At 40.9% G+C, this 13,212-nt stretch overlaps 1 protein-coding gene and 1 pseudogene across 1 annotated transcript in view; one reads left to right on the top strand and one right to left on the bottom strand.

Moving 5' to 3' along the window:
- Prkd1 (protein kinase D1) overlaps window positions 1–13,212 on the bottom strand; it is a 394,421-nt gene that overhangs the window by 331,207 nt on the left and 50,002 nt on the right. The gene's annotated exons all lie outside the window — the stretch shown is intronic.
- On the top strand, window positions 9,135–9,658 carry LOC121452251 (annotated as a pseudogene).

Below are 13,212 nucleotides of genomic sequence, written 5' to 3'. Positions count from 1 at the left end.
CTGTGAGTTCAAGGCCAACCCACTCTAAAGTACACGAGATTGAGTCAGTCTAAAAGAGAAACAGATCCACAAGTGGGGTGGAGACAGAAAGAAATATGGTTGAGCAGAGAGAGGCATATAAGGCAGGAGGAGACAGAAGCTCAGGATTCAGTATGAGGTTTCATAGAGAAGGCATTCAGTCCGAGGATTCATAGGGACAGGATCCTGCTCCCTTGGTTCTGAGGATCCAAAGACGTAAGAACTAATGGCTGGCTCCTTTGCTTCTCTGATGGCGTAGCTTTCACCCCTAATATCTGACTCGGGGTTTTCATTAATGACCAATTAGAAATCACGTGACATAAGCATAGGTCACAGCACCTGTGGAGTTCTGCTACGTTGCTGGCTTTCTGTTTGTGCTCATTCTGAGTTTGCCTTCTGCTACGGGAAACACAAAAAGCCCCAAAAGTAGATCACTTCAAAAGGGAATCAAAGCAACATTCTTAAATTCTGGAATTACTTCAGAGAGATATTAAAAAAAAATGATTACAACTCTGCTTTGGATTAACTAAATATGCCTTTTAATGTTCTTTCTTTTTAACTTGAGAAACTATTTTTTTCCTGATATTTAGAAGTTGGGATATAATTTGTTAATGTAAAACATTCAACCTGGCCAGGAATGGTGGCACACAACTTTAATTCTTTCACATAGGAGGCAAAGACAGGAAAACCTCTATGAGTTTGAGGCCAGCCTGATCCACAAAGTGAGTTCCAGGACAGCCAGAGCTATACAGAGAGACCCTGTATTAAAACAAATAAACAAAAACATACACAAAAGAAATCAACCTGTAATGAACAAATGAGGGTAGTTAGCATGTCCCTGGACTTAAATCATACATCATTACTTCCTGGTGAATTTCTACATTTATGTTACACATAAGTTGCTCACACACAAAACATATATGGCTGAAATCCCATAAAAATTGTAGCTATGGGATTTTGATTGGGATCTTTCTTTGATCTTCTCCAATGTAATATTATATAGTTTAATCATTTCCTTTACCTTCTGTCTGTCATTCCCCTTAAACGGTAAGCTAAGTTGATTTGATTCTGTTTTAATAAAATGTATTATTAAGTCCTTGGTGCTTTAGGATAATAACGCCTGACATTGGTGTGCCCTTGGTGAATGAGAGTTGAAGGGAAGAGGTAATTGGATGGAGTGTCTCAAAAGCCTAGGATTTCTGAAAGTCCTGGCTATTTTACATGTGTTGAGCTGTTCGTATTTTTAATGAAAGCATGTATATGGAGGGCTATACAGTACTTTTAAGCTCTCACAGAGACCTTCTTTAGAAAGAACAAACATCTTTCTATGTAGGGAAAAAATCACTCTAATTTTTTTTAATCTAACAGAGGTGTTTTTCCTTGTTTCTTACCATAGATGACAGAAGAAACTTCCTTCCAAGAATATTGAAGGAATCCATATCTATAGTAAGTGGGAAAATCATTGTGGGATTAATTATTCTTGGAAAACAAAGCAATGATTGTGATGTCTGTCTCCACATGTATGTATCTGCATTTACACTTCTGCCATCCACAAGTCTGGCATAAGAAAGGAATAAATAAAATGTAAATGGAAGCCGATTAGATAGTAATTGTCATAAAACAATAGTTTCTCATCCTCCAAAATTTATATTTAAAAATTGCTAAATGTATCTTTGTTCACCAAGCACTTTAATTAACACCTATAACATGGTGATTATATTATTCAACATTTAAGTGCTTAATTTGCAATCTGGAATTACAGGCATTCCCTGATAAAGATATATTTTCATTTGTTGCATTTGTATTTTTAGTAGAAGACAAAAATAAGCAGATACTTATATGATAATACGATGCTAGATCCATAAACACAAGTTCTCCTCCCCCCTTTCCATTGCACTTGAGACTAAAACACAGTAACCACCTATTTTTATGAACTGAGACATTGGTTTTCTTTTTTTTCCCCCACATTGTGAGATGTTAGAAGTAGTGTACCTGCCATCTACTGGAAGTCTGTGGGAGGTACATTTCCCCAGGAACAACTCCAGTCCCACAGAGAGAGTTGAAAGAGCCTAGAAAATGCTACCGGCGCTATTTGAGGAAATTATATCACAGGGTTTGAGGTCTTTTAGCGCTATTAAAGAAAATTAAAGAAAAAAATGACCTCATTAATCACTGGTACGAAATGGACCTGCTTAAGTTTGAAAGGGAAAAAGGAAAGAGTGACTCACCTTTGAAATGTTAAAAGTTTCAACAAGGCCAAGAGGGAAAAGAGCAACAAATGTCCTTCCCAGCATTCTCAGTAAAAGGCATGCTCTGGCTTCGGTGTGTGTGTGTGTGTGTGTGTTTGTGTGTGTGTGTGTGTATGTGTTTGTGTGTGTCTGTATATGTGCATGAGTGTGTGTATGTGCGCACGTTGTGTGAATGTGTGTTTGAGTGTGTGTGCATGTGTGTGTATGTGTGAGTGTGAGTGAGTGTATGTGTGTGCATGTGTGTGTGTAACTGCTCGTGTGTGTTTCAGTGGGTGTGCGTGCATGTGTGTGAGTGAGCGCGCGAGCGTGTGTGTGCGTGTATGTGTGCACGCACGTGTGTGTGAGTGTGTTTGAGCGTATGTGCATGTGTGTATGTGTGAGTGTGTGTGTATGTGCGTGTGTGTTTGTGTGTATGTGTGTATGTGTTTGTGTGTGTCTGTATATGTGCATGAGTGTGTGTATGTGCACACGTGTGTGTGTGAGTGTGTTTGAGCATATGTGCATGTGTGTATGTGTGAGTGTGTGTGTATGTGCGTGTGTGTGAGTGTGTTTGAGCGTATGTGCATGTGTGTATGTGTGAGTGTGTGTGTATGTGCGTGTGTGTGGGTGTGTTTGAGTATATGTGCATGTGTGTATGTGTGAGTGTGTGTGCATGTGCGTGTGTGTTTGTGTGTATGTGTGAATCACTATTGCAGGAGGCTCGTGGCTCATGGGGCAGCTAGGGCTCTGAGTTTCTTTAGTGACATCTGTTGATCATCCATGGCCTTCATTAGATTACATGACTCATGCCAAGTAGAAAAGTGGGAGGGAACAGGATGTGGAGACTGCACTGGAGTGTTGCAGAATTGCAAAGAATGAGACACCAAAGTTAGTTCTTTAATTGCAAGCTTTGGGGGATATATTTAATTCCTCCAACTATGCTCAGGGTCAGATAGCTCCGGACCTTCATGTAACCTCCACACCTACAAGGCTAATTAATGGACTCCTACTGAAATCTCATCAGTCCATTTTCTTACCTAGTTTTAAAATAACCTACATAAGGACTTTTTTCCCCTGAGTTGAGAGAAAAAAAAAACACTGAATTGCCCTTTAATTTCATTTTTATGAATGACTTTAAAATTACTGTTTTATAAATTAAAAGCAAAATTTAATGTTTTGTACTTAAATAAAAATCCCAGATGAGCTGCATATTTCCAGATCTGTCTGTCTGTCTCTCTCTCTCTTTCCCTCTCTCTCTCTCTCTCACACACACATACAGAGAGAGCTTGAGAGTCTCAAACAGAATGACAAATGCTTTTACTGAAGGGCACACTTAGCAGTGTGCACACTCATCATTTCACACACTCACTTAGCAGTGTGCACACTCCAGTCATTTCACACACTCACTTAGCAGTGTGCACACTCATCATTTCACACACTCACTTAGCAGTGTGCACACTCCAGTCATTACACAATCACTCAGCGGTGTGCACACTCCAGTCATTTCACACACTCACTCAGCAGTGTGCACACTCATCATTTCACACACTCACTTAGCAGTGTGCACACTCCAGTCCTTACACACCACTCACTGAGCAGTGTGCACACTCCAGTCATTACACACTCACTCAGCAGTGTGCACACTCCAGTCATTACACACTCACTCAGCAGTGTGCACACTCCAGTCATTACACGCCACTCACTTAGCAGTGTGCACACTCCAGTCATTACACACTCACTTAGCAGTGTGCACACTCCAGTCATTTCACACACTCACTCAGCAGTGTGCACACTCCAGTCCTTACACACACTCACTCAGCAGTGTGCACACTCCAGTCATTACACACTCACTCAGCAGTGTGCACACTCCAGTCATTTCACACACTCACTCAGCAGTGTGCACACTCCAGTCATTGGACACATTCACTGCTATTTCCATTCCCTCACATTACCTGCAATGAATTGTAAAATAAACATCTGATTTGAAACTGAACCAGGAATGTCCTCAAGCCAGTGTCATGTGAGCAAAGGGGAAAAAGTTAAAGTCTAAAACTATGTGCTAGAAGTGTCCTTGACATTGAGCACTAGGAGTATCGACTTGGACCTGGAAATTCTGACAAGGAGATCACTTTCCACACAGGGTCCAGCCTTAAGCACAGCAGAGAGAAGACATTGACAACCTTTATTTTCAGATCTGGAGACACAGTTAGGACAAGTCGCACAGACGGTTCCGATGCTAGATGATGAAATGGTCAGACTCGAATGTTGAGCAATAGGACTGATTAGAGACACAGAAACCCCTCTGCCACAAACATCTGAAAAAAACTGGGAGAAAACCACAAAGAGCAATATTTAAAATGCCTAGCCAGACTCACAAAAAAAAAAACCATAAAGTCCTCAGGAGCTAAAGCAAGGAGAAAAGAGACTGGCTTCAGAAAGCAGGGCTGCACGTTGACAGCCTGTCAGGTTGTGGGTGGGAGGAGGGAGGTAATAGTCAGTTCTGCAAGGTAAATGAAGATGACAGATCACAAAACAAGGCTTGGGAGCTGCTTGAGTTGGAGAGTAAGACAGTCAACCTTTTACCTGGCACATAAGCTTGAACTCATGCAGGACTGTGGGCTCAGTCTATCAACCAGCAAAGCCATTGGGGGGAATTCTATTAAACTAATATGGGATCTATTAACCTGATATTTAGATCCACTAAAGATTAGCCAGTAAGGAACAAAGATCAGAATTAGACCACAGGAACTTCAAATAATAAATTTGAAGCATAAACACAATTAATTTGATTGAAATAGAGAGGAATAAAAAAATCTAAGAAAGTAATACAATATTATCTAAAGTACATATAAAAACATTCGATCTATCTGTCTGTCTATCTATCTACCTATCTATCCATTCATCAACCCATTTCAACATGTATGTGTCTGCAGGGTGGGGGGGTGTATATCTAGAGAGATACCTGGACACTTTACTCTTAGAATCAGGTATCACATAGGGGCAGGAGAGGTGGTTAAGGGCACTTTCTTCTTGAGCACCCACACCAGATAGCTCAGGGGCGTCTGTAACTCCAGATCCAGAAGAGCCAATGCTCTTTTCTGATGGAAGAGGATACACACATATCATGCAAGTTAGAATCAAATGGCATTTCCACAAATAAAAGTAGATTACAATGACTATCTCAAGACTTCAGAAAGAACTTTCTCACTAATGTTCTTCATGCAGAAAGCTGTTGATTCAGCAGACAACAGAGATAAAGGACTAAAGACTGAGCAAATGACTCCTCGGTACACAGTAGACACGTCCAAATGACTCCTCGGTACACAGTAGACAAGTCCAAATGACTCCTCGGTGCACAGTAGACATGTCCAAATGACTCCTCGGTACACAGTAGACAAGTCCAAATGACTCCTCGGTACACAGTAGACAAGTCCAAATGACCTCAACATTACTATCTTGGAACAAGAGCAACTGTTAACCTGAAAAGGGGAGACACAGCAAGACAAATTCTCAGCAAAAATGACAAAGGCTCAGATAACCTTGACTGGTACTAATGTCCTAAGGCAATTCTGTATCTGAGTGTCTTCTGAAGTCACAAATTTCTCTTAGATGTTGTGTCAATTGAATATGATATTTTCAGAGAAGCTATTTGAGAGTATGAAAATACAATACTTAACTTATGTCTTGTCTTAGTGTTCTATTACTGTTAAGAGACACCAAGACTATGACAATTCTTTCTTTTTTCTTTTTCTTTTCTCTTCTTTTGGAGACAAGGTTTCCCTTTATTGCTTTGGAGCCTGTCCTGGAAATCTCTCTGTAGATCAGGCTGGCCTTAAATTCATAGAGATCCATCTGCTTCTGCCTCCAGAGTACTGGGATTAAAGGCATGCACCATCACTGCCTAGCCTACTATGAGAACTCTTAAGAAGAAGCAGATTTAATTAGGGCTTCCTTACAGTTCAGAGGTTTAACCCATTTTCATCATGGCAGACGTGGTGATGGAGAGTACCTGAGAGTTTTATACCCAGATTCACAGGCAGTAGGCAGAGGGAGATATCGGGCCTGAACATTTAAAACTCCAAAGCCCACCTCCAGTGACTCACTTCCTCCAACAAGGCCACACCTCCTTATCCTAGTCAAGTTATCCACTCCTGAATGAACATGCACTTGAATATATGAGCCCTTGGGGGCCATTCCTAGTCAAACTACCACAACAACCACCCCAGCAGAAGGTCTGGGAAACAGGGAAGCATGGCAACTGACTGGAAATCTGACAGGAAACAAAAGCACCAGGAGTCAGTAGGAGAGAAAGGGTGACAAACATCACCATTTGTGGTCTGGGGGATAAGTGTAGAAAACAGCATGTTATCTAAACATATTATTTAGTTTTTGCTTGTTTTAAAGAATTCTGAAAAATAATCAACGGCTTTCTCTCTTTCTACCTGTAATTTCATCTGAGAGATCTTGGGGTTTGGGAGTACAGTGGGGTAGCAGGCTCAGCGAGTTCCTAATTTTCAGTGGGCTCAGGTGTGTGGGCTGCGTTCCAGGAGAATTACTGATACCTTTCTGGTATGTTTGTATTGGTTCGTCATTTTTCTTGTTCTTGTTCTTGTTGGCGGTGGTGTTTTTTCCTCTTAAAAACTCTCTTATCCTTTCCTCTGTTACTTCAATGTGATTTCTTTTTTTCTTTTCCTTTTTTGCAATAAATTCTCTGAATTAAGTGACTTACTTGACATATTAGGTACAGTTGTTGCTTTCCTGAACAAACCATAATGTTATAAGGTCCAGGGCATACTCCATTTTCTTCAACACATGCACACACACCCGCACACACACACACACACACACACACACACACACACATACACTCCCAAACACACACACGCACACACACACACACACACACACACACACACAATCTTTCACTGTGGATTAAAGAGCTAAATGTTAAAAGAAAAATGTGGAACAAACAAAACCGGACAACTTATTCTGATCTTCAAGTCTTAAAAAAAAAATATTTTTTTTCATAAGACAAAACAGAGTACACTTCAAAGGGAAACTATTGATGAATTTGACTATAGTAAAATCCAAAATTCTATTCACTGAAAGACTATGTAAGTTGAAAAGATAAGCCATAAATGGGAGAAGACATTTCTAATTCATATAACAACAAAAGAAAAACACATCAATAGTAGAAAACTTTCTAATGAAAAATGAAAAGCAAGTTTCAAAGCCGCAGAGAAGAACAACTTAGAGGAGAAGAGATCCAGGAGACGGCACATGTACTGTCGTCAGCAGACTTACAGATCTGACAACATGTGAATTGAAACTACAAGGTCCTTACTTCAATGAAGTAGGAAGTCCGAAGTGGGAAAATGCCAAATACTGATGTGATTTGAGTCCAGTGGGAAAGAATACACACCACCTGGGACTGCTGTAAGGGCACACAAGACTTTCATGAGCAGTTTGACAGCAACTAGGAAACTTGAGAAAGCAGTGTGCCCTTGACTTGATGAATCTGCTGCTAGCAGACATGCCCAGAGATGGTCACACACTCTTTGCTCTTACCAAAGACTAGCGATGCTGTAACATGAGAGTGTAGGTCAGGTATAAAACTTGGACATTGAAAGTACAAACAATGAATATCTCTGCATAGTGTAAAAAAAATGTCAAAGGACTAAAGACTAGAGCTGCTGTACATTGTGATGCAGTATAATGTACTAACAATCCTACCATAAGAGATTATGAGAGACAAGCATGCCTATGGAAAAAGGTCATGAACATACAGTGAAAACATACTCAATAAATATAAGAATACTTATCTCCATTAATAAAAATTCTATCTACAGGGGTAACATTTTGCTAAGTGGACAGTGACATTGAAAAAAAAATCCTACCTGGGACCTAAAGTGACATTGGCTCTTTAAACCTTTAGAATTCACAGTCAGGGGGTACTAATGAATTTTACTGTGTGTTATAAGGAATGTCAAAATAGGAGAGATGGCACTCAACTGAAGATACCGTAGAAGTTCAGCAAAGAAGCTGTTACATATGAACGTGGCTTAGGAAGCCAAGAAGATATGGTACACAGTTTAGGGCGAGCGACAATGTAAGGTAGACACCACTCTCGGACTGAAAACAAATGATAGAGGAATTGGTAAAATTGTGAAAGAATTTAGAGAGATCAGGGGCTGCAGCTTCTGGTAGAAAACTCCAGTCACTGTGAATGGAAACTACCAGCCAAGCAGCTGGAAAACAAACACTCCCACCTCATCCCACTACCACCCACCCATGGTGCTTGGCCATTGCCTTCCCATTGAAGAAATTCACCATTAGGCAGAGTGCAAAGATCACAGGCACAGTCCATCCCGATCAAACCCCAGGGTACAGAGAACAGCAGAAAAATGTGTGAAGCTAAAGGCACAATGAAATTTGCAACTATGCTCATCAAACTCTCTGAGATTGCCCTGAAAGAGAATTACAAGGAGCATACAGGTTAGCTGAAGAAAATTGTCAATCTTTGCTAGGATTTTTATCATTTTAGCATGAAAATCTTAACGATTTTAGAAGGTACAGGAATCATTATTTCTTATACAAAGGAAAAAATTAATGGCATTCATTCATGTGATACGGGAGTTTCTTCTATCTATTTGTTGCTTTCATTGGTTAATTAATAAAGAAAACTGATTGGCATGATAGGGAAGAATTTAGATAGGTGGAGTAGAGCGAACAGAATGCTGGGAATAAGGGAAGTGAGGCAGACCCTATAGCTCTCCTCTCCAAGATGGATGCAGGTTAAGATCCTTCCCAGTAAACCACCATCTCATGGTGCTACACATATTATTAGAAATGGGTTAATCAAGATGTGAGAATTAGTTTTTCGTCAAGATGGCGCCGAAAGCGAAGAAGGAAGCTCCTGCCCCTCCCAAAGCCGAAGCTAAAGCGAAGGCCTTGAAAGCCAAGAAGGCAGTGCTGAAAGGCGTCCACAGCCACAAAAAGAAGAAGATCCACACATCGCCCACCTTTCGGCGTCCCAAGACCCTGCGGCTATGAAGGCAGCCTAAATACCCCCGGAAGAGCGCGCCCAGGAGGAACAAGCTTGACCACTATGCCATCATCAAATTCCCCCTGACCACCGAGTCAGCCATGAAGAAGATAGAAGAAAACAACACACTTGTGTTCATTGTAGACATCAAGGCCAACAAGCACCAGATCAAACAGGCTGTGAAGAAATTCTATGACATCGATGTGGCCAAAGTCAACACCCTCATAAGGCCCGATGGAGAGAAGAAGGCGTATGTTCGGTTGGCTCCTGATTATGATGCTCTGGATGTTGCCAACAAGATTGGAATCATCTAAACTGAGCCCAGCCGGCTAATTCTAAATATACACTTTTTCACCATAAAAAAAAAGATGTGAGAATTAGCCAGTAAGAGGCTAGAGCTAATGGGCCAAGCAGTGTTTAAAAGAATACAGTTTCCGTGCAATTATTTTGGGTAAAGCTAGTTAGTGGCCGGGAGCTGGGAGGCGGGAAGTGGCCCGCCACTCCTACTACATTCATGCAGGAAAATACAGTGAAGGGGTTTTTCATCAGAAAAAAACATTGTGGAAGTTGGGTGGTGATGGTGCGTGACTTTAATCCCAGAACTAAGGAGGCAGAGGCAAGTGGATCTCTGAATTTGAGACCAGCCTCATCTACAGAGCGAGTTCCAGGACAGCCAGGTCTACATAGAGAATTCTTATCTCACAAAACAAACAATAAAAAACCAAACAATCAAAACAAAACAGGAGGAGGAAGAGGAGGAGGAAGAAGAAAATACTGTGGAAAAGAAAAAACAAACGACATACTCCCTAAACTCCTGAATTCTTCAGAAATATGTGGTCCATTCCGCTAGACATGAAATGAGCAATGACACCTCATATCAGCATAATTTTCTTGACTGAATTTCATCACTTTTTAGGTACAAGCCTGAAAGCAATAAATATCTACAAACTTCTTGTAAATTATGTTTGATTGAGTAACACATACATAAAAGTATTGAGAGTAGTGTCCTAAAGTTTTATTTTTCCAAATTCGTACTAAAGGCTCAAAGTCTAGCATAGTCTGGATCTGATGAAGCACCAGCATAGGACTTAATCCTTAATTGGGGTAGAAAAATTTAAAAAATAAAAAAAGGTTGAATTCATCCTCAGGGAAATCTGGGCCTGGCCATCGTATTCATGGAAACAGGGGTTGTAGACCCTTAATTGCAGACAAGACAACATGGATTCTTCAAGTTGGCCATCGAGCCTGAGTCTGTGATTGTTTTTCTCCTTTAGGCTCTAATGGCACTCAGCAACAGCTTCCCAGTTGCACACAGTTGTCTTTGTCCTGAGCATTAAGATCATCACAGGTGAACTTCAGCAATTGCACGGCTAACGAGCCAGCAATATTATACCAGTGCTCGACCTGTATCCCAATACTCTATCAGAATGGAATGGTTTATTGTGGCTATCTGGGGATGGGAGCAGGATTTTATACTCTCTGGCTGAGAAAGATTTACTTTCTTTCTAAAATCACACTGCCTTCAGTTGGGTCTCAAAATTCAAAGCCGAAGACAGAACTTCTTGTGCAAATGACTAGGAAGGGATTCTCTCTGAAGAACTGGGTTATTGAGAAAGCAGAGTAGAACAGAATTTTTTTTTTAAAAAAAGAAAACAGACTCTTTTTTCATTTTACATACCAATCCCAGTTCCCACTCCCCCCTCCTCCCATTCCTTCCACCTTCTCCCTCCTCACCCTATCCACTCCTCAGAGAAGATAAGGCACAATTCTTTGGGGAAGGTTCAAGACCCTCCCTAATATATCTAGGCTGAGCAAGGTATCCATCCAAAGAGAATAAGCTCCCAAAAAGCCAGTACAAGCAGTCAGGATAAATCCTTGTGCCACTGACAGTGGCACTGTAGTCTGTCCCAGCCATACAGCTATCACCCACATTCAGAGAGTCCAGTTTGGCCCTATGCTAAGTTTGGTTCCTTCCCTGTCTGGCTGGAGTTTTTGAGCTCCCATTAGCTCAGGTAGACTGTTTCAGTGCTGTCCCCATCGTGGTCTTGACCTCTTTGCTCATATTCTCACTCCTGCCACTCTTCAAAGACCAGAGTTTAAAAAAATCCATCCTTTGAAGATGCAACTGGCAGAAACCAAACCTCAGCCTGATCACCTGAGAAACTCCAAATCATGAATGGCAAATTGAACCATTTCACCATAAGGCAAGATGGTTGTGTGCCCAGATGAGCCTTTTCTAAAAACAAGATCTTTCTGGGTGAGCGACTCCATCCAGTAGGCCAATGGCTATCCAAAGGTGAATGAATGGTCAACAGTGCATGAGCTGCTAGCAACTGCTTCCTTTTCATGGCTAGCCTCCAGAAAGGGATGAGCAGGGACCAATGCTCAGCTGTAGGAGGAATAAAACTCCCTGTTGAAACATTAAAAAAAAAATGTTCCATGAAGAAGCCACTTGGCTTGTAATGAAGAAAAAAGGAGTAATTAGGCAGATAATGACAACACAAGAGTATTCAGGCAACAAGTTCTCAGGGTTCAAGTTTGGAGAGGATTTATATTCAGAATCAAATACACCTGATTTTAATTCTTCTGAATTCAGGAGAAACTTATCTACTGGGTGTTAATTTTTGTTTCGTGTCTTTTCTTTTCCTTGAATTATTTTCTTTAAGCTAATAGCCTGCCAATTCTTCCTGGCAGTAGTATCATTGAATATAGCTAGTTAATGAGGTACACGGGGGTTAGTTTACAACATTCATACCAATTAAGGTATTAAACATCTCACTCGAGTAGTAACAGACACCTTCTAGAAGGGCTGGCTACTCTGACAGCTTAAAAAGATGGAAGCAAAGTTGTCTTGCTATTGGCTCCAGACATTCTGGAACCATGTAGCATAGAAAGGTTCAAGTTTAAAGAAAAAAACAGCCAAAAGGAGTCACACAAGAGAAGCTTGGGAAGCTTTGAATTAACCCAATTTATTATTTTCAGGAAAAAGTAAAAAAATAAATAAATAAAAATAAAAGTAACAGCTATTCTGCAGTGTCTACTTGTAAAATATCTAAAACTCCTGTGTAGTAATAAGGGCAGCGGGGCTGCGTCCCCAGCACCCCGGCTGCCTGCTCGGCGGCTAGCTTATGCCCCGAAATAATTACACGGACACTGTATTCTTTTAAACACTGCTTGGCCCTTTATCTTCTAGGCTAATTCTCACATATTAATTTAGCCCATTTCTAATCATCTGTGTGTAGCACCCCAAGGTGCGCTTACCGGGGAGATTCTAGCCTAGTCCATCCTGGGTCGGAGCTTCATCCCAGGAGCGGGGCATGGCGTCTCTCTCTGAGGCGTCTGCTCCCGAGAGAGCTGTGGAGTCTCTGACCTCACTTCCTCTTCCTCCCAGCATTTTGATCTGTTTACTCCACCTACCTATGTCCTAACCAATAAAATGGGCCAGGGCAGTTCCTTTATTAGCCAATGACCTTCCTCCATCATTTCCCCTTTTTCGGTTTAAACAAAAAAAAGGCTTTAACATAGCAAAATTACATATAACAAAACAGTTATCAAGTAAAAGTTACAATAATCTTTATCATAACTAAGGAAAACTATAACTATAACTAACTATTCTTAACTCCATCAAAGACTCCAGAAAGATATATTACCTAAGTAAACAAGAACTAAGAAACTTCAAACTCTAGAAATGACAAAGACATCTCGCTGCCTGGACAGTCACCCAAAGTTCTTTTGTACCGTTGGGGCATTCATCTTCAGCCTTCAGGCCCATAGTATCCAGCAGACATTTCCATAAAGCAGGAAAATTCAAAGTCAGTTCAGTCACTATCTGTTGTGTCCTGCAGAATGTCTCGCAGACTCTTTCATGAATCAGGAACCCCGAAAGATCATCTCACCTTAGGCAAGTTCAGTAGTCCTCTC

Source organism: Microtus oregoni, unplaced genomic scaffold, assembly GCF_018167655.1.
Source record: "Microtus oregoni isolate MIOR12 unplaced genomic scaffold, Mior012 000009F_ref0000495, whole genome shotgun sequence".
In the NCBI taxonomy this organism is placed as follows: Eukaryota; Metazoa; Chordata; class Mammalia; order Rodentia; family Cricetidae; genus Microtus; species Microtus oregoni.
The sequence above is the reverse complement of the archived record's forward strand: the minus strand, read 5'-3'. Positions and strand labels throughout refer to the sequence as shown.